Source organism: Ambystoma mexicanum, chromosome 1q (assembly GCF_040938575.1).
Source record: "Ambystoma mexicanum isolate Mex_15411 chromosome 1q, UKY_AmexF1_1, whole genome shotgun sequence".
Classification (NCBI taxonomy): Eukaryota; Metazoa; Chordata; class Amphibia; order Caudata; family Ambystomatidae; genus Ambystoma; species Ambystoma mexicanum.
The window spans coordinates 786,011,486-786,031,088 of NC_090922.1; positions in this window are offsets into that span (position 1 = coordinate 786,011,486).

Genomic DNA, 19,603 nt, shown 5'->3' on the forward strand with positions numbered 1-19,603 from the left:
CCGATGTAACATATCCGCATATCTTCCTGGTATCCTCATCAGAGCATGCCAGATCCGCTGCAGCAGCACTACACGCGTGCTTGCATATAATGATCACTGCAGAGGCAGGAATAAAGATCCGTTCCACTCCCCTACACGCTACCCCCTATTCTCCAATCAGGGCTGTCACAAGATGTGGTGAGGCCCGGGGCAAAACATTAGGTGAGGCCCCCTTTTGATGTTAAGCACTGGGCCAGCAGCGGCACCTTCTCAAACAGGGGACTCGAGAAATCTCCCCTTGAGCTTGTGTGGAGGAACCCAAATATGGTTTATTACTAAAACTGGAAATCAACTACAGCAAAGTTAGATTTCTCTACTAAAGAAAGGTTTTATGGGAGACTAACCTTTGTATCATAGGCATAAACATATACAGGATGGCATGACGGCATGTGGTGCCTGACGCCAGCATTAAGGAGCACCCTGCCCCTGTGTGCGCATTAAAACACACATCATACGCAGTGACAGATGGATGATGTACAGTGGAGGCTGGTGAATTTCTGAACTGAAGAGGCTTAAATGTTTCTGGCAATTATGCAGGATCGGCAGAGCACAGTGAGGGTGCCCAAACCAAACAAGGGTTATTTGAGGGGTTTCTCACTCCCAAGAAAATGTTTGAAACATTAGCTACACTTATGCATTTTACAGCACTTTCTTTGTAAAATTGGGTAGAAATCCATACAGTTTGCAATTTGTTTTGTATGGAAGCACATGGAAAAACCCAATAGTTGCAAGTCACCAACCGTGCACAGGAACATTTTCCAATACATTTCATGCCGCCGTTGCACACAGCAAATGCTAGTATAAAGATATATTCATTCTGGTTGTTCCCATGTGGTCCATGCAGAGTGTACCAATATATGCCATTATTACCATGTACGCCGTCCCAGCCAGTAAACATGCCATGCCACAGAAAGTATGTTCAGGCTGACTGAGCACCATAAGTGTTATTACTGGCTCGATTGCCCTAAATTCAACGTGGGCCAATTTAGCCAAGTAGTATGTTTGCTTTAACCTTGATGCACAGTCCTGTGCAAAATGGGTAAAGCAAAACAAGCATTGGCAATCCTAACAGTTTGGGCTTTCATGTAGGCATGGTAAAGGCACTGCTGTATTGTTAATAACTAGCCATTGATGGTAGCAGGTGCAAACTGGTTTGAGTAGCTGACCATCTAATACCAGTGCCTGGCAAATGCCTAATACTTATGCACAAGCCAAAACTGTTGGCTTTGCCAATTTTTGTTTTTAACAGGACTTCAGTGAAAGACACGTAGGGTGCAACACCACTGAGCGGATCGGGCTCTAGCCTCCTCCCGAAATGTTGGGTTTTGTTGACTCGTACCTGGCTACTTGGGCAGAGCCAGCCCCTGGCTAGGCAGGGCTGAAGCCCTCCCACTTTGAGACAGAATTCCTCTCTCAAAGTGCCGCCAGCCCATAGCTCTCGTTATGGAGTGGCAGCAGCATCAAATATGTAGAGTACAAATGCCTATCCACGCGATATCTACAAACAAACTTCGATAAAGCCAAAGTCTTAACTTCTGGTCTCAGCTTTTAGATGGTCCACCCCTCCAGAGATTAGCATAGCATTATGAAAGTAAAAAGCCTTTGAATTGGGGTGAAAGGTACGACTAGTGGCCAAAGGGAAGGTGACATTGCTATTCAGCTTCCTAGCTGGGCGCAGGTCGTTGGGAGGGAAGTGGGAGCAGGGCTGGTTGAAGATATTTCAGGGCTGGTGGGGGCCCATTTCTTTGCGATGTTTGTGGGGCACCCCAGGCCAATGCACCTGTGGAGTGCTTAAATCAATAATGAAGACAAAATAATACAGTGAAGTGGTTAAAAGCTGCAGATTATCAGTAGGTGTCTGTGTCATAAGACTGCCAACATGAGGGCAGCTGCTTAGGGGCCCATTTCAACTGCAAAAGCTGAAAGACCCAGACACCATCCCTAAGTGGGGAGACCGACAGCGCAATGGGTTTATTGGCCCCACATTGGCACCACTCACTATCCGCTTTCAAAACTGTCATCCAACCCCTGCCGGGCTGACCAACAGAGCTGTGGCCAGATGGAACAAGACACAGACATTAAACGGGGCCTGGGCTTCGCTGTTAAAAATTATGATGTGGGGTTAGCACTTGCATGCCAGGGGAGTGATTGGAAGAGAAGTGGTAACATGAGACATCTCATTCTCACAGCAGTCCTTAAGTGTGACGTTTCAGAAATGAGGGCGAGAGTTAGCTGCTTGTAACATCGCAGCTTCATCAGAATAGTCTCATTCGAATGTGGAAAGATATTAGATGTTTCCACACAAGTAAGATTTCCCCTCCACCAGAGGCTCTAAAGTAAGCGTCCCTCCCAACATTTGAAGTGTTAGTCCCACTCCGTCGCCTCCCCCGAAAATTTTGCCTAGGTGCACCTCTGATGCCATGACCCCACCCCTTAATTAAGTGGCCCACAGCTCTGCTAAATCTAGGGGTGGGGGCTGGCACACACACTCACATACAACACTTTCACCCATGCATTCATCCACCAGTCACACAACTCCTTGCATGCACGCATACGTAAAACCAAACACAGCATTGACACCAACATAAACACCAACATACACGCACACATTCATGCACATATACATGCTCATTTATTTAAATACACATATATGCTACACATATATAGACATTTAAATTAAAATAAAAACACTTACCTTACCTCCATGCACCCTTGAAAAGCCCACGAGCAGCCACGTGGGACCGGATGGCACTCACTCCGACACGTAGACATGCTGCCTGACAGGAGAGAATTCCTCTCCTATCAGTCAGCGTGTTCACACTGAGCAACGTGAACACACTGACTGACAGGAGAGGAGTCCTCTCCTGTTAGGCAGTGTGTCCACGTTGTCAGCTGAATAACGGGAGACAGCAGAGCTCACTTCTGAGCCTTGCTGTCTCCCATTTATGTTGCTGTTTGTTGTGGAGCCAAACGGCTTTGCAACAAACAGCAAAATCATACAGAGCCACATGGTGCCGGCCACAGCGCAGGAGGTCCATTAAAAAAAAAAAAACATTTATTTTTAGGGGTCGCAAGGGAGACCTTGGCGACCCCCAAATGACATCTCTGCCGCCAATGGGTAATACAGTTTCTCTTAAAAGTGGCGGAACTGTCCACATGCAACCAACCCCTACCCTCACCTAAAATGTCTGTAAAGTTTGCCCAGTATATGTTTGGTGTTTGCCACGTTCTGAATCCCAGTGTATGTGGTCATTGTTTGCACTTATGCTTCCAAGTATTGCTGTTCGTGACTGTTAATTTACTCTTTGTCCGGTGGTGCTTGTCAGTGTTTCATTTGTTATGGAAAAGGAGGAGTGTGGTGTGCTCCCAGAACGAGTGAGTGATTTCCTGCTTGTCAGTCATTCCACCAGACTCCTGCCTGCTGTGCATCATTGCCATGCTGCGCCAGCGCCCTTGCAGGCAGATGTTTGTTTATGTATATAGCGCACCCAACTCGTAGGTATCAAGGCTCATTCACAAGGTTACAATAGTATTACAGTATGATATTACATGAAAAAATACAGGTAGGTAGGTTATTTACATTACATCGCTCTGTTGTGGATAAGATACTCAAAATTACAAAAAAAGAATGACAGTATAGATATAAGATGGCATGCCTTGCAGCGCCCTTCATCATGACAGCGCCCCGGCGAGGCAACACTGTCCCCTGGTATTAGGCAGAGCCCCTGCGAGGCAACTCTGTTGAGGGGCATCCTGGGTGTCCTCAGGCCATGGTCCAGTCGTGTCACTGCGACTACTCTGAATGGCCATGGGACCACGGCTAACAGGTTGATCACTGTTCCAGAAGATGTCGGTTGTGTGCCCCCAGCAACCGAGTGCCTGTACCCAGGGAAGTTTCTAGTCCATTTGGTGCCCAGGGCGAAACACAAAAAAGTCCCGTCCCCCGCACGCGCACAACATGCGCCACTCCCTAGCTACACTCCATGGTTAAGTAACTCATACCCAGCGTCAATTAATCATTGCTATACAAATGAAACAGGTGGAAGATTACGGAAACCAACGTGAAGGATTTTGGTGCAACACTACAATAAAACGGTGTCCTGTGTTTAGAGAGCCTCACGTAATGTTAGGTGGGTCAGAGAGGCAGAGGCAGCAACTGCTGCCCTCTACTCACCCACGGGCAATCGGCCCCAATGATGAAATTTCGCCTCCCAGGGCAAAAGCGCCCCCCAGGGGCAATAGCGCCCCGGGCAGCTGCCCGCTTCGCCTGGGCTGAGAAACGCGCCTGCTGACAACCTTCCATCACCTAGACACTGTGCTGTTTGTGTGCACTTTTCCCTTTGGTAGACGTGGGTCATGCATTCCTGTTGTGTGTGGCAGCATGCTCAAGGTTTTTGTGGGAACACACCACTTACATCCGTTTTTCCTTGGTGTACGTGCTTCTTTCCCGTTTTATGTCACTTCCTCTTAATTCTCATTGGAGTAATTCATGAATGTTCACCCACTGTGCATGCCAGTTTAGCAAATGTGAGTGCCATGCTTCTCAACACATTTGCGGGTGTAATCTTGCATATGCCCAATACATATAGAATCGGGACCAATGCGTACTTTTTCAATTAGCTTGTTTCATCAATATGTGTCTAATAATGCCCAGTGTCGCTGCCGTTACCACAGATTGCTGGATTGTTTCAACCTGCAGATTTTTTGTTTTTTGTTTTTCTTCAGAAATATGAAAACGCCTTTCTGCAGGTTTGCACCTATATTTCGCAGAGGTGGACTGCCTCTACTGTGAAAGCAACTTTTAATAGCCCTGTGGATCACAAGGTACCCTCCAGGTCGTGCAGGGTGCAGCAGTGCAGAATCTGTGAGTCGGGGTGGCGGGCCAAAAAACCCAAAAAACGAGAAATTAGATGCAGCAAGATTGCATTTCTTTGTTTATGTTTATGTTTGTTTATTTGTAACGTGCACCATCAGGCCCGGAGGCAATAGGGCGCAACTTAGAACAAGGTTACAACACAAGCATAGGTATAGGGCAAGGTAATTCACAATAAACAACAATATACAGCAATATACATCATTTACAGAGTAGAGATTAGAAAAAAATGTTTTACTGGGGCGGGCTCAAGGTACAAAGAAATCTGAGTTTCACGGCTGGTTGAAGAGCCAAGATTTCGTTTTGGATTTGAAGGTACTAAAACATTCTTCTGATCTGATGGTGAGGGGAAGGGCATTCCAAAGCTTGGGGGCTAGGACAGGGAAGCTAGATCCTCCCCCTTTTTGTAGTTTGAACCTGGGAATAGTTAAGCAATGAGTTTGGTTGGTTCTTTGTGGGTGGGTCGGCACGTGGCGGGAGAGCCGGTTGCAAAGATACGGGGGGGCTTGGTTGGCTAGACATTTGTGGGAAAGGCTTAAGACTTTCAGTGCAATTCTCTGTTTGACCGGTAACCAATGTAAGTTGAATCTAGATTCCGAAATGTGATGGTTACGCGGGATGTTTAGGGCCACTCTAATGGCGTTGTTCTGTGAGATTTGCAATTTGTTCAGATTCTCCTGGCTAGTTCCTAGGTAGAGGGCGCTACCATAGTCGATTTTGGCCATGATGAGGGTTCTGGCCAGTGTGACTGTGTTAGGGGTGGTCAGAAATGGCCTGCAGGCTGCAATGAGTTTGCAGGTGTATGCCGAGGCAGATCTGACTGCATTTGTTTGTCGGGTGAGGGATAGGGTGGCGTCGAGATAGACGCCTAAAGTTCTAGTGTCTTTAGAAACAGGGATGGTGTTGCCATCGATGATGAATGATTGGTAGGCTGGCTCAAGTTTGCTTAGACGTTGCGTAGTGCCCAGGATGAGGAGCTCTGTCATGTCATCATTAAGACATAACTGATGTTGTGCCATCCAGGCTTGGATGACCAGATAGACGTCATTCAGGGCCTTGGTGTCAGCCAAGTGGTCACCAGTGATGGGAATGAGTATCTGGGTATCATCAGCGTAATTCGTATAAGAGACACCCAGATAGTCAAGCACATCAAAGAGTGGTTTTGTAAAAACATTGTATAGTGTTGTGACACGCAAGAGCCCTGGGGGACGCCGCAATGAATCGGGGAGGGATCGGCAGCCGCAGATTGAGAAAAGACCCACATAGATCTATTGCTCAAGAATGAATTGATCCAGGCCGTAGCTGACGGAGAGAAATGGGCAGCGGAGTGAAGGTGCTTGCATAAGATCTTGTGGTTGACCAAATCAAATGCTGCGGAGAGGTCGAGTAGGAGTAACAAGGCAAGTTTGCCGTTGTCCTTTAGCACTTCGATTTGGGTTTTTAAATCTAATAGGGCTGTCTCTGTTCCATGTTTGGGGAGGGAAGCCCGATTGTCTGAGACCAAGAAGATTGTTGACTTCCAGGTACTCTTGGATTTGCAGGTATGCTGCACGGTCTAGAATTTTTAGCAGGAATGGGACGGTAGTAATGGGTCGATAATTGGTAGGTATGGTAGGGTCAAGAGAATATTTTTTAAGCAGGGGGATCACCCATGCGTTCTTAAGGTTGTCGGGGACAATTCCTGTTTTAAAGGAGGCATTAATGAAGGATGTGATAAATGGAGCCAAGACGTGGGCAGATTACTTAATAATTGGGGCTGGGCAAGGGTCGCCCTAACAGTTGGAGGGTTTGATCCTCAGGATAATGTTTTCCACCTCTGCAACGGTGAGCGGTGAGAAGGCAAACCGTTTGAGATTGGGCAGGTACGGGGAGGGGGTCCCAACTGGTGTAGGAGGGCGATTGTCCAGTTTCAGGCTGTCTTGTTTAGCTAGGATTTTGGATTGAAGCGTAGTGATTTTATTCAGAAGCGCTGCCTGAATGCTGGTACACCATTTGCTATCTTTGATGCAAGTGTCAAGGGGGGGTGACAGGGGTTTCGAGCTCTTTTAGGATCTTAAAGAGTTCCTTAGAATTGGAGTCAGCTTGTAGGATGCGATTGTTAAAGGACTCTTTTTTCGCTTCTATAATGACTGCTTTGTAAGTGAGCGATGCCAACAGAAATTCATCTTTGTGCGTGTCAGAAGGGTAACTTTTCCAGCGATTTTCTACACAGCGTTTGGTTTTGCGGAGAACTCTTAACTGTGGGGTGAACCAAGAGTTAAGGTGTGCTCGTGGTTTGGCCTTCCTCAGTTTATTGGAGGCAATTGTGTCTATAGCTGTAAGCATACTGCAATTATAGATGTCAGCTAGGATGGTGGGGTCATTGCAAGAGTCGGTGGCTGCTTTGAGGGGAGGGAGTAGCAGAGGAGAAGTTTCTCCTTAGTTATATCCTTTTTATTTCTGGTCGGGAGAGCAGGTGCTAACAAGGTCTGGATGCGGGGGGAGGCTTCAATGTTGAAAGTGATTATATGGTGGTCAGATGTTGCAGTTAGAGCTGGCTAGCCAGTCAAGGGCCCTACCTTTTGGTGTGTGGGCTCTTGGATGTGCAAGGTGAAGCTCAGGTTAGAAAGCCCAGGTTTAACCCAGCAGAAATATGCGGCAGGCCGCTCTAATGTCACAATTTCAACAAATACCAGATCTGAATAAAAGCATTTAATTTATGAACTCACTAATTGGGATGCAAGCATGGGTACAGGACAGTTTCTAGACCATAGACTGCAGTGCCGAGCCAATGAAACTTTGCAGCAGTGCTCAGCGCTGCCGATTACACACGGGGAAGTTAACTCCTAACATGAATGAAAAAGGAGTTAACTTCCCTGTGGCTTATTGTTTCTTCACTCCACCCGCTGTGGCGCAGAGTCTGATAGTGACATCTGCTGCTAATGAAATTTAGCAGCAGGGGTCCTGGCGCGCAGTGGGGATTGAAAGGAAGAAAGCTAACGGTGACGGGCCGGGGATGTCAATTGGAGGTTGTTTGTGCGCTATTGCTCCAGTAGCTGATGTGCTCACGTTAGGTGCCGAGGCAGGCACCTAACGTGAGCACATCAGAGGCAGCGGCAGCACCTGCTGCCTCTACTCGAGCAATCGTGCACAGCCCAGGGCAATGGAGCTCGCCCCACGGCGAATGCACCCACAGGTAAAGTCGAGCCCTCACCAATGTGGGCTATTGCGCCCCTGGGGCGATTGCGCCCGAGGCAGTCGCCCGCCTCGACCGGGCCAAGAAACGGGCCTGCCTGTACCCTGTGTCCCGGGCATCCAGATACAACAACTGGGATGTGTGAGTCACATACTATGATCGTGACTTGACAATGACCATAACGCAGCACAACTGACCCTTCATTGGCACCAGTAGAGAGATATGAGAGAGAGCTGTCTGGCTCAAGCTTTACTTTCGAGCTATTGGCTGCCCAAAAACACTGACTCACGCCGAAAAAAAGATGCAAAAAATGCTTGCCTAGCTGGAGGTGGGTGGTGTCTGTCTCACTTCCGGTTCTTCCCTCCAGAACAGAACCTGGCTCCTCGGGGAATGTCGTGAATCTGCCTTCACTGCCATTCTGGTAGGAACATACAGCCCAGGGCTGCCTCCAGGAGAAACGCTGACAGGAGAGTCATGAAGAGGTCTTGTTTTACCAGCAGAACTCAGTGGTCACATGTGTACCTGGAAGCCCTCCTCCCATTCCAGCCACCCTCTAGCCTTCTTCCAAGACAATGAACATGAATTTTAAAAAACCTATTTTTAAGCCATCTACTTTATTTCCATGTCCTCTACTGGTTTCACATTAAATAACTTTCTTTGCACAATTATGTGTGTTTTTTACATCATGCATAATAATGAGCTGCAACTCACACAGTGTAACTGTCTCATGGTTTTGTTTTTGTTGTGTGTCAGTATGTTTTGGAACTAAAGTTGCAAAATCAAAAGGAGCTATATTAGGCTGCCATTAATTTGCATTCTCATATTTGTAGTGTTTCATTCAGGAGGTTAGAAATAAAGTGTCAGTTGTAACCTTTTTGATTAACATAAGGATTTACATATTTGTCAGGTTACCTTCTAATGTGTTTCGTGAATCTTTCATGTTATCATTATGAAATAAAACACACATTTGAATCAGCTAGAGGTAACAAGATTTGGGTCTATGAACAGTCCTTCCCTTTTTTTGCCGAATTGACATTCTTACTGCTTTTATTTATTTAACAAAAAAGTCCGTGAAAATGTTGTTCGCAAAAGTTGGTAATACGGAAGATTTGTGGGCAAAGGGCAGACTGAGTCCAAATCTGGTCTTCATCTTTGGCACAAAGAGTGTGATCCTGCAAAAATCATGTTCTCACTGTGCTGTATCTGACAAAAGTGTGATGCCAGGAATGAGTTTTGTGATATGGGGGCGAAATTCAGAAAGCGGTTAAAAATCCATCTGTTCAGACAGGTCTACCCCAACCTTCTGAGTTACCCTAACCCCACCAGAATGGTAGCTGCTTATACACTTTTAGTTTTTAAACTGTGATACCCTTGAAAGAATGCTCCCCACCCTCCTGTACTTGTCAGGCAATGTCACACGAGTATAATGTACTTCAAGACATTGGGGCTCATTATAAGTTGGCCGGTGTGGTATTAACATGCCAGTATTAATGGATGTGCATTGAAAGATCGAGTCCCAAAAGATCGGATTACAAAATTGTGAACCCCACTTGTTCGCAGTTTGTAATTCAATATTGTTTTTGTACCCCCGCCACGCATGTAATGTATACAGGGGACACCCCTGTGATCCCCGAAGCCATAATACCGAACTAGGTGAGCGATGGACACCCCCGCAACCCTCGCTCCCCTTGTTCGGTATTCTGGGATTTAGTCTTTTCAACCAGGCCGAATGCACACTAATTGTGCATTCAGTCTTTTTTTTTGGTCTTTTGGGGCAAACCCGGTATTAACGTATACCGGCACATTACTGCACCGGTCAACTACAAGTTTGCCAGTGAGGTGCCTGATTTACCTCCAGTCAAGATCTGGTGGTAAGTTAGGCAACTTACTGGCAAAAATCACCTGTATTACCATCACAGGTGGTAGTCCATATGGAGTCCCCTATGTAGTCCAATGGAACTCCATGAAATGGGTATTTACCACTGTCACTCATAATTCAGTGGTAATACTGCCAGACAGAGTGACAGTAACGGTTTTACAATTTGCTGGTATTTTGGCTGAATTTCCCCCAGCATACCGACAATTTTGCAGTGACCCCATTGTTTACTGTTGTGTTATTAGTACTTGGCGGATGCCATATGGCCTGCTTATTGTACTTCACCCCTTCTCTGTTCCTCTATCACTTACAATGGTCTGAAGGCCTTAGGACTTTAAAAGGCCATGTTATTTGTACCTCTCTTGTGTCTCTGTATATCCCTCCCCAATCCTTCCTTTTGGGGAGCCACGAGGCAGAGCTTCGGCTGTGACTGGCACCTTATATATTCCATTAGGGAGATAAAAGTGGGGCCCTGATTTTTCATTTTGCATCCATTGATTTCAAGTACCTGCTTTATAATGGTCAATCCTGGACTACCAGTCCCGGAATGTAAAAAAGCAAGCATTGTCAAAGCAAACAGTTTTGGCTTTATGGAGGCCTGGGACAGGCATTTGCCAGGCACCGCCATAATGTTACTACCTGGCCATAAAGTGGCAATTACCTGGAAATGTTACAAGACCCTTTTTAAAAGCCTTGATCAACATGACGCTTGAATGGTTAAGAGTTGGAATGGATTTGCATCTCTTTACAGGTTGTGCAGATAGACAGATTAAATAATTTGTTTGAAGAATAAAAGATGCCATGGTGGAGCACCACTCGCAGAGGTTGGTAGCACTTAGAATCCCTTGCAATTCCTTCCTAGCTAACACTGATTGTGACAGAATGCCATCTCCGAGGGTACGCTATCCTGATTTGATTTTATATTTGCTGTGCAAAATGATACTGCTTTTCCCTCTCAGAAAGTGAGCTCTGCCAAGCAGGCTTCCCTTTCTAATGCTCCATGTTAAAAAAAAGTATAGTGCTCAGAGGCGTTGCTAGGCGGGGGAAGGGGGCTGTAGCTCCAGGTCTTTTGGTTGTAGCCCCGGATAGAAGCTCAGGGGTTACAACCAGAAAGCTAGCTATTCCCCGAGTCCTGACAGTCCCGACATTAGCGTAGCCCTGGATCTTTTCCAGACCTAGCAACACTCCTGAATTAGTGCTCCTGTGTACTCACGCTGGACTCTGTCTATTTGAGCGGCTTGAATGAGCTATGGCATCATGGCAACTGCAGAGTAACATGTGCAATCCTGAAGCAGCCTGCAGAAATGCAATTAATTCCAACAGTCATACTCTGCCTTTAACGGTGGGCAGCAATGATTCAAAATATATAACTGTGTATCCCATAACCGGGTGGAAGACATTTGGTTAAAAATAAATATAAAACCATATCTACTTTGATATAGTGGCCTGAGGAGATATAGTTATAACTGCCAACACCCAGCAAATTTCATTTTATTATCAACTGGTTTCCTGTGACTGCTGCATCTGCCAGAGCCCTTTGCGTTTTGCTGTCTGCGGCTGAGGGATTCATCCACACAGATGGGCCGAGCCCTGGATGCCTTCTTGCTCTCTGCTGGGAAAGTTTGATACCTTCCCAGGAGGACAGGAAATACCCCATGCGTTAGGGTGGGAGCTAGTTACATCAAAGGGTATCTCTACCATGCAATGGGCATGTCACACCAGGGGTACACTTACTGGAGTCTTCTTGATTTCATTCAGATAGTAGAGGGGGGATATAGTTTAACTGAGGAGAGGATTTTGTACACAGAAGAAGGCTCCCACCATCTTGAAAATGCCTAGGCCACGCTTCCTTCCTATGACTCCTCCCAACTTCCTCTAGACACAGCACTCAGGGAGCTGGCATCAGAAGGCAAAGCCCTTGCTATAGCAGCAAGGATTGGCCCCTTACAGAAGACATAAAATGGACCAATCCACTGTGGGAACATTATATACGAGGGAGTGAGACCCTCCCCTTGGTTGAATCTTCTATGAATTATCTCCTTTTAATCATATTCTTGACATTTCCTGCAAGATTTCACTGTAACAGTTTTCCAGGTAAAGAATGCCCAAAGTCCCCAGCTATTGGGGTGAAAATAAGGATTTCTAAGGAGGGTGCACCCATTCACCCCAACCGCTTAAAGGGAAAATGTTAAGCAACTTGGTGTTGGAAAGCCAGATCGCTTCTGGAAGACTGGTACACAGGACATTGCCTGGTGAAGTGGCACATTTGTTTGTGCCTCTTGCAATTCTGGCTGGGAAGGGCAGAAGATGGACTTTGCTTTCCTCAGAGGCTACAGACAGGGTTTACCAGCACCCGGGTACCAAAGGATATTTCCTCTGGCTGTCCCTGTATCACTGAAGTGCTGTGAGCCAGTTCAAGCACCTTCAAGGCCTTTTGAGCCACTGCAAGGACCCACCAGAGTTAACTTTGGCACTGTTCAGTAATCATGAAAACTGCAGCCTGGGCTGTCTATGTTTGCCTCCAGCATCTCCATGTCCATGAGCGCAGAGACATCCTGAGGATGTGAAAAGGTGCAGTATACTCTCGTCTTCAAACTGCTTTGAGCACTCCGAGCCATTTCATTCGAGATTGCATGCCTGTTTCCCAGCTTCCTCTAGCTGTTGCTGCTGCTGAACTGTGATGCTATGGTGAACCAAGTCTAGCCAGCCCTCTACTGAAGTTAAATCTCTGCACCGAGTCACTGTTGAGCCTTCACACCATGTGGATCGACACATCAGTGCTTGTCTCAAGCTTCTTCAAGCCTTGTGCTGCTGTCACTTGCTGAACATCACTGCATTGCTTAATCGAGTTGAACCAGCTCAACTGACTCAACTCACTTGAAGCACCCACAAGCGTGGCTGGAAGCTGTTAAGGTCCTGAAAGAAGACATTCAGGTATTTACGGTGGTTCTGTCTCCATGGATCTGTCTATAGGCAAAAGTGACATTTAAGACCTGACTCTTTACCTTAAAAGACATACAGCCTCATAACAACTTTTACCATTACCACTAATTTACCACCAAATCATCTACCATTACCGCCATTTGGTTCTGTAGGGTTACCCACGGAATTGCAAGTGCTTATATGGTGCTGTGAATCCCTAATTTTGGAGTCCAAAGCACTTCATCAACATTTTTGGCGGATTTAGTGTGAGCAGTAATTCCATGCAGAAAATCTACTGATTTCTGGGCTCAAATGTCAAACTCGGAATTCGGCGGTTCAGTAAGGTGGTAATGGAATTACCACCACTTTTTCCATACCGCTAAAATCGTAATGCGTCCCATATTCTTGAAGTGGAACTTGCTACAAAGATTATTTGCATGCATGGCCCTGCTCTTCATTGTCCAGAATGCATTTTCATCTAGACTTTACATTCACTGTGTGTTTCATTACAGTGGTGGTGTTTCGGAAAATGAGAGCTCCTCTTAGAAAACCTATTTTATCAAGGTCAAATGTACAGACTCTGTAAATTGCTTTGTGATGTCACCTCACATAAAAGTAGTGCGATTTATCCAGGACTTTTCAAGTCTTGCACAGATCATTTGTGTACAGAAAATAAGCTGGGCTTCTCCTCAGGGGGAAGTGGCTTTTACTTTGATTGCCCTGTTTACATTCTCACAGAGGTAAGACCAGCATTGACTTATGAGGAAGTCCATGCTGCTCTTTGCCATGCCCCATGCTACAGCGCCAAGACACTGCTGGACCCGACACAACTCATGGCTGCTGCTCAGTCACTATGCGCCACGCTGCAGCAATTCAGAGAGCTGTCCAGGGACAGGGCAGGGAGGAAGATGAATGTTAAATTCACATATAGAGGGAAGATAGGTAAGCTTGATGAGATCCCGTTGCTAGGATCAAATGCACACAAATGCAGCAGTAGAAGAATGTTTAGTTAAGGGGCCACTGGAGCTGAGGTGACCCAAATGGATGTCCATGTCACTGGTGCTTGCACCAGAGATCCCAGGAACTGAACTGACTCGAGAGAAAGAATGAAACTCTTTGCCAATCCACACATGCCAAAGCATCGGGTCTGGGGCTGCACAAATTAATCGTGTTTGGAACGGGTAGACAGGCAAACAAAAACTCTTTCACCTGGTCACTTTTCAGCACCATATCGTATTCTTCTTTGCCAGCCCTGTTCGACAACCTATCCCTAGTTATAATGCCATTTGGGACTCGTCGGGTAGGTACGATGGTTGTCTGGTGATTTTGATTTGAGCACAGACATTTTCTTTCATTCATTCAAGAGCAGTTCATACAAAGATACTGACTCCCTACACTTATTACAACCCCTTCCTAAACGTAGTGTATGGATGCAAGTGCTTTTTACTTCTGACAGCTGGCTGTCCCCAGACAAAAACTCCTGACCCACGGGTGAACCCCTCAGTGAGATCCCCATTAAGACAAGCTATCATACCTTCTTTTGTGGGTCCGAGACATCACTGAGAGACTCCTGCGTGACTCCTCTGGCGCAAACTTTAGCCAATTAATTCAAGTAATAGCACCAAAACTGTCACAGAAAACAATATAGGAGGAGGTTAGTTTGGTAAATCCTTAATAATTGCACTGCAGGGCGAACAAAGAAATGGACAGCACACCATCCCTAAGCAATCCAAGACTGTGTTGCCCACCCTTATATGTACACAACATTTATAGGCTTTCAGTGCATTGACTTTAATATGAGTTTAAGATGCTATAACATAACTAAGGCGGAGTTCAGGCCTTCACTTAGCACAATGATCTTCTATGTGAAACCAGGCCAACCTAGCTCCCATGGTCACTTTCCCCAGTCTTTAATAGATAAACAGCACAGATATGCAGCCTTGATACAATTCTGACTTACACTGGTGAGCAAGTGCATGTGGATCTAGGTCACGTGATCGAAGCTCCATCCACCTTTTTAGCCCTGCCTGTTCCTTTCTGTTCTTAACTCTTAGATCAAGGGCATCTCTCATCCGGGATCTGAAGTGAAGGGCAGACGTAGAAAAGGGGAGTTCCTGTTTGGACTGGGAGGACCCAGAACCCCTGCCCTTCTTAACATCAGGTAAGCTCCCTTGAATATGTGTTTCACCCCTCTCTCCCAACATCCCACTCCTACCCTCCCCGCTCATCATCAATCACGCTACTCACCAGCAACTTCATGGGCACAGCATCTCAGCAACCTCACCCACGTCACCATACACCCCATTACCCATCCAACATCCACCACTATACAAAAACGGATCCTCGCCAATATCCGCTCAGCAATCAACCATGTAGCTGACATCGCAGACCTCCTCACCACACGTCTTGGATGCCATCTTGATTACTGAGACCTGGATAACATCCACCTCCACCCACATCTTAGATGTCCTCACCCCCAACGACTACAGAACAAGACCATCCAAACAAGATCGGCAGAGACCTCGCCATCATTCACAAGGCATCATGGACATGCACTCAATAGGACATCGCCACCATTGGCTCTTTCAAAAACCTATCCTTCCACTTCCCACTCTCCCCAATGCACAGTCACTTTTCATCTCATCTAAAGACTACCCAAGCCCAACACCTCCTTCATTAAATACTTCACAGACTTGGTCACCACCATGTCTCTCACTCATGCCAACAACATCTTCCTCAGTGACTTCAACATCCCTGGCAACTCTGCAACCAAGTCAATGAAGGAAGATCTCCACTGCCTACTCGACACACTGAACCCTACACAGCACATGAAAGACCTAACTCACAGGAAAGGTAATATTCTCGTCCTGCCCACCCTCCATCACAGCTGTCCTATTCTGATCGACTGGTTGGTTCATCTGGCAATCACCTTTGAGATTAGTAACACCACACCTCTAAAAAAAAACATTGGAAACCAAGTAAGCAAGCCTTCAGATCCTTCAAGAAATTCCTTGGGGAGGCTGTCGCAGAAGACCTTATGAAACTCGACCTCACATGTGCTGATCTACGTCTGACAAACGCGTACTGCAACTCACTTCTCCAAGAACTCAACCCCACCCTCACAAACAACATCAACTGCCATGCCCTAGTGAAACAGTGCACCCTCCAGCCTAAAGCTTCTGCACCCTGGTACATGCAAGAACTCAACCTCAACAAACGAACCGTTAGAAAACAATTAAATAATTGGCAAAAATCCTGCAGGGCATCATACCTCGCACTGCTCAAGGAACTCTGTGCTATATGCAGATGATTGATCAACACTGCCAAGGCCAAACAATGAAAGCAGAGCCCTCTTCAAAGCCATCAAGCATTGCATCAACCCTCTGCCGACCCACCCGCAGCACATACCATCAACTCTTCCTTATTCAACAAGATAATCATGATCTGCTAACACATATGGGGGTCATCATAAGTTTTCTGGTCCGGGAAAACTGCTGGTAAAATTGTCAGTAATACTGTGACCAGCAATTTTCCCAGACTGGAAAACTACAGGTTTGTCAGTGGGTGGGCGGTGGGGGGGAGTTGGTGCGTGTGGCTATGGAGCCATGGGATAGGACGTATTTCGTAGTATCTCCTGCAGATCCTCAAACATCCTGCTGTACTCTAACGCTGAAACTGAAGCACTTGGCATAGAAACAACACCCCTGATGAGGGAATATGCGAGGAGTAGGAGGGTGACAATGTGGTGAAGATCCGAGATGGAGCGCAAGAGTTAAGGAGATAAATGCTTTGGGAGACTCCTGGGAGAAATTCTTAAAATGGCGCCTGCAGGGGAACAAAGGATGGCACTGTGACCCGCATGAATAACAAAGCAGGACCGGAGTGCAGATGGCACAGAGAAACATAACAGATAGCCACAACTGATGTATAATCAGAAGTGATGGCGGATGCAAGAACATTCACGGACCGGACGCCTTTATGAGCCATTACCAGGGTGTATGAGGCGAGGTGATATGTTCGCCGACAACAAAGCACACAAAGCGCGAGAGCGGCAGTGCCTCTGATACATGGAGTGGCGGATTGAGAACCCGTGGATGCCTGAGACGTGCGCCCGATCAGGGGAAGCGAGATAAAGAGAGCACAGATACGGATGATACACAGTGTCCCAGCATACCCTGAGGTGGAGGAACGAACACGGTGGCACTGCGGTTCATATTAACTGAGCCGCGCAGCCTAAGATAAGCACTGCCACTTCTATGAAAATGAGGCAGTGGGATGCCGCGGAAAAGCACATGACAACTGGGATCAGACTTGCAATTAACGTGTAAAACATCCCCTAGGCTGAAGCGATGGTTGGAACTGCACTGTGCCTCCTCAGGCACAGACGATAGAAAACCGAACAATGTTTAATGGTTAAACAGTGGCGGGCGCAGAGCTGCTGAGGATCCGTTGTAGTAGCTGGTAATACCGCTACTGAAGGCGCAAAACAATAATAACTGTGGTTTGCTAAGGTTACGCCATAGTAATTGAAACAACGTTACAGGGAGCGCAAAGGAATAACTAGTGTCTCCCTAACAAACGAAACTGAAGACGGAAGGTGGAGAGCACTTGTAATATGTTAACTGGGGCGGGAAATGACTCAGAGGAGATGTGGCTCCACAGCTAGCCTCTTATAAGGCTCACAGTAGCTGTCTGACCTGAGGGTTGTTCTTCTGGCGTATGCACCAACATATGAGAAATAACACAGTCTAGGCTGCCCAACATTCAGCTTTGTGGATTCTAGGAGGAATAAGGTGATTGAAAAGGCTGTGCGCGGAGAGTGCTGGAAGACTGGGGTGCCTGCAGGATGATATTACATAACTACCGGCAATGTTAAGGCTACTCTAGATGGCCCCCTGGAATACAAAGAGCCTGCTTGAACACTAGCGCCTGATAGTCGCACTGCCAGAGTGGGAGTGCACTACTATCGCATACCAAGATCAGTGAAGGGAAGTGGATCAGAATAAGGCACCACAGCATAAGGTGAAGCAGCGGGGGAAGCTGTCACGAGCTGCACCACCACGACAGGCGGCAACACAGCAACCTGCGAACGGGGCCTAGTAGTGCACGGCGCTGCGGGACGGAGGGCTACTGAAAGGTCCCGGCATAAGCACTAGACACGGATTAGTACATCAGCAGGAGGTATAGAATACGAGGCAGCTGCAGCAGTATTGCACCCCTGGGATGCTCGTGGCTCTAACAGTGAACCAGACGCAGTAAAACAAGCTATGGGGCCGGAGCCCACGCAGAGCAGGAGGAAGTACCTGCAAGCAGCACTGGAGACACGGAAAGTTCAAGGACATAGCAGGAGGTGGAGGCGGACCACGTGGCTGGCACAGAACATCGCTGCTGCTGTCTGTATTCACATAGCACTGAAGGTTGAAGGGCGTCACACTGTAGTGAAGGCCATAGGGCTTTACAGACAGACATAGAAGCCCGTATGAGCGAACACAGGCTAAAACAATTGAATAGTGACACGCAGAGGAGCAAAATGGCATCTGAAAGAAACAAACCAAAGGCAAAACAGCAACCAATAGACATTTTGGCCATATCGACCCATGCAACAGTCGATGCAAAGATTCCGGATCGAGGGACACAAGGAGAGGCAACTCCAGTGCATGATGATCTCCAGATCCTGGCAGCTATTGCAGAGGTGAAGGCATCGTGGGGATCCAAGATCGAGACCGCCATTATGAAATTGAAAACGGCACTAGAATCCAAGATAGAGGCCATCAGTGTGGATGTCAACCTGCTCAGACAAGATGTTAGAGGGCTATCCGAACGCACAGGAGGGCTGGAAAAAGAGGTGAAAGCAAACACGACCACCTGCACTGCTAATGCCGAGGAAGTTCATACATTGCAGCAACAAGTGCATAACCTGGAGAACAGAATGGAGGAGGCAGAAGGACGCGCACGCAGAAACAACGTGCGCATTGTGGGACTGCCGGAAGGAGTCAAAAATCCAGACCCGATAAACTATATAGAAAACATGTTGCTGCAAGAAATAGGCGCTGAAGTGCTCACCCAGGGGTTCACTGTGGAGAGAGCGCACAGAGCCCCGACCAGAAAGCCGCCAACGGGGGCCCCTCCGCGGCCAATCATCACCAAGATACTGAATTATAAGGACAGGGAGAAGATCCTGGAGCACTTCCGTAAAGGAGGGACTATAAGTAGAGCATCAGCGAACATTAGGCGTACCCGGATTACACCTTCCTGGTACAGAGGCAATGTCTGAGCTACGTGTCGCTGAAAAGAAGGTTGCGTGAGTCTGGATTTAAGTACATGTCGCATGGATCCTGCAAAGCTGAAAGTACTGCATAAGGATAAAGCACGCTTTTTCAACACTCTGGGGGAGGTAATTACATGGTTGGACACAATGAACTGCCCAGCGGATGCTGATGACCAGGCGGATAAGAGTCAACAGGAGTGAGTGGGAGTTCCTGCGGACAGTGTGGCCACTTACGGAACAAACATTGATGGGTAACGCCTGAGTTAAAGACTTGTAGCCATATGACATAATTGAAATTTAATACAACTATGCTGAGAATAGGGTAAGATACACACAAATGGGTTAAACATGCATTAGTTGTGCAACATACTGTTAGCTTGAGAGCAGGACACACAAGTGCAGCACTAGAAAATACGCTATCACCCCGATTATTATTTAGTTAGGATACTG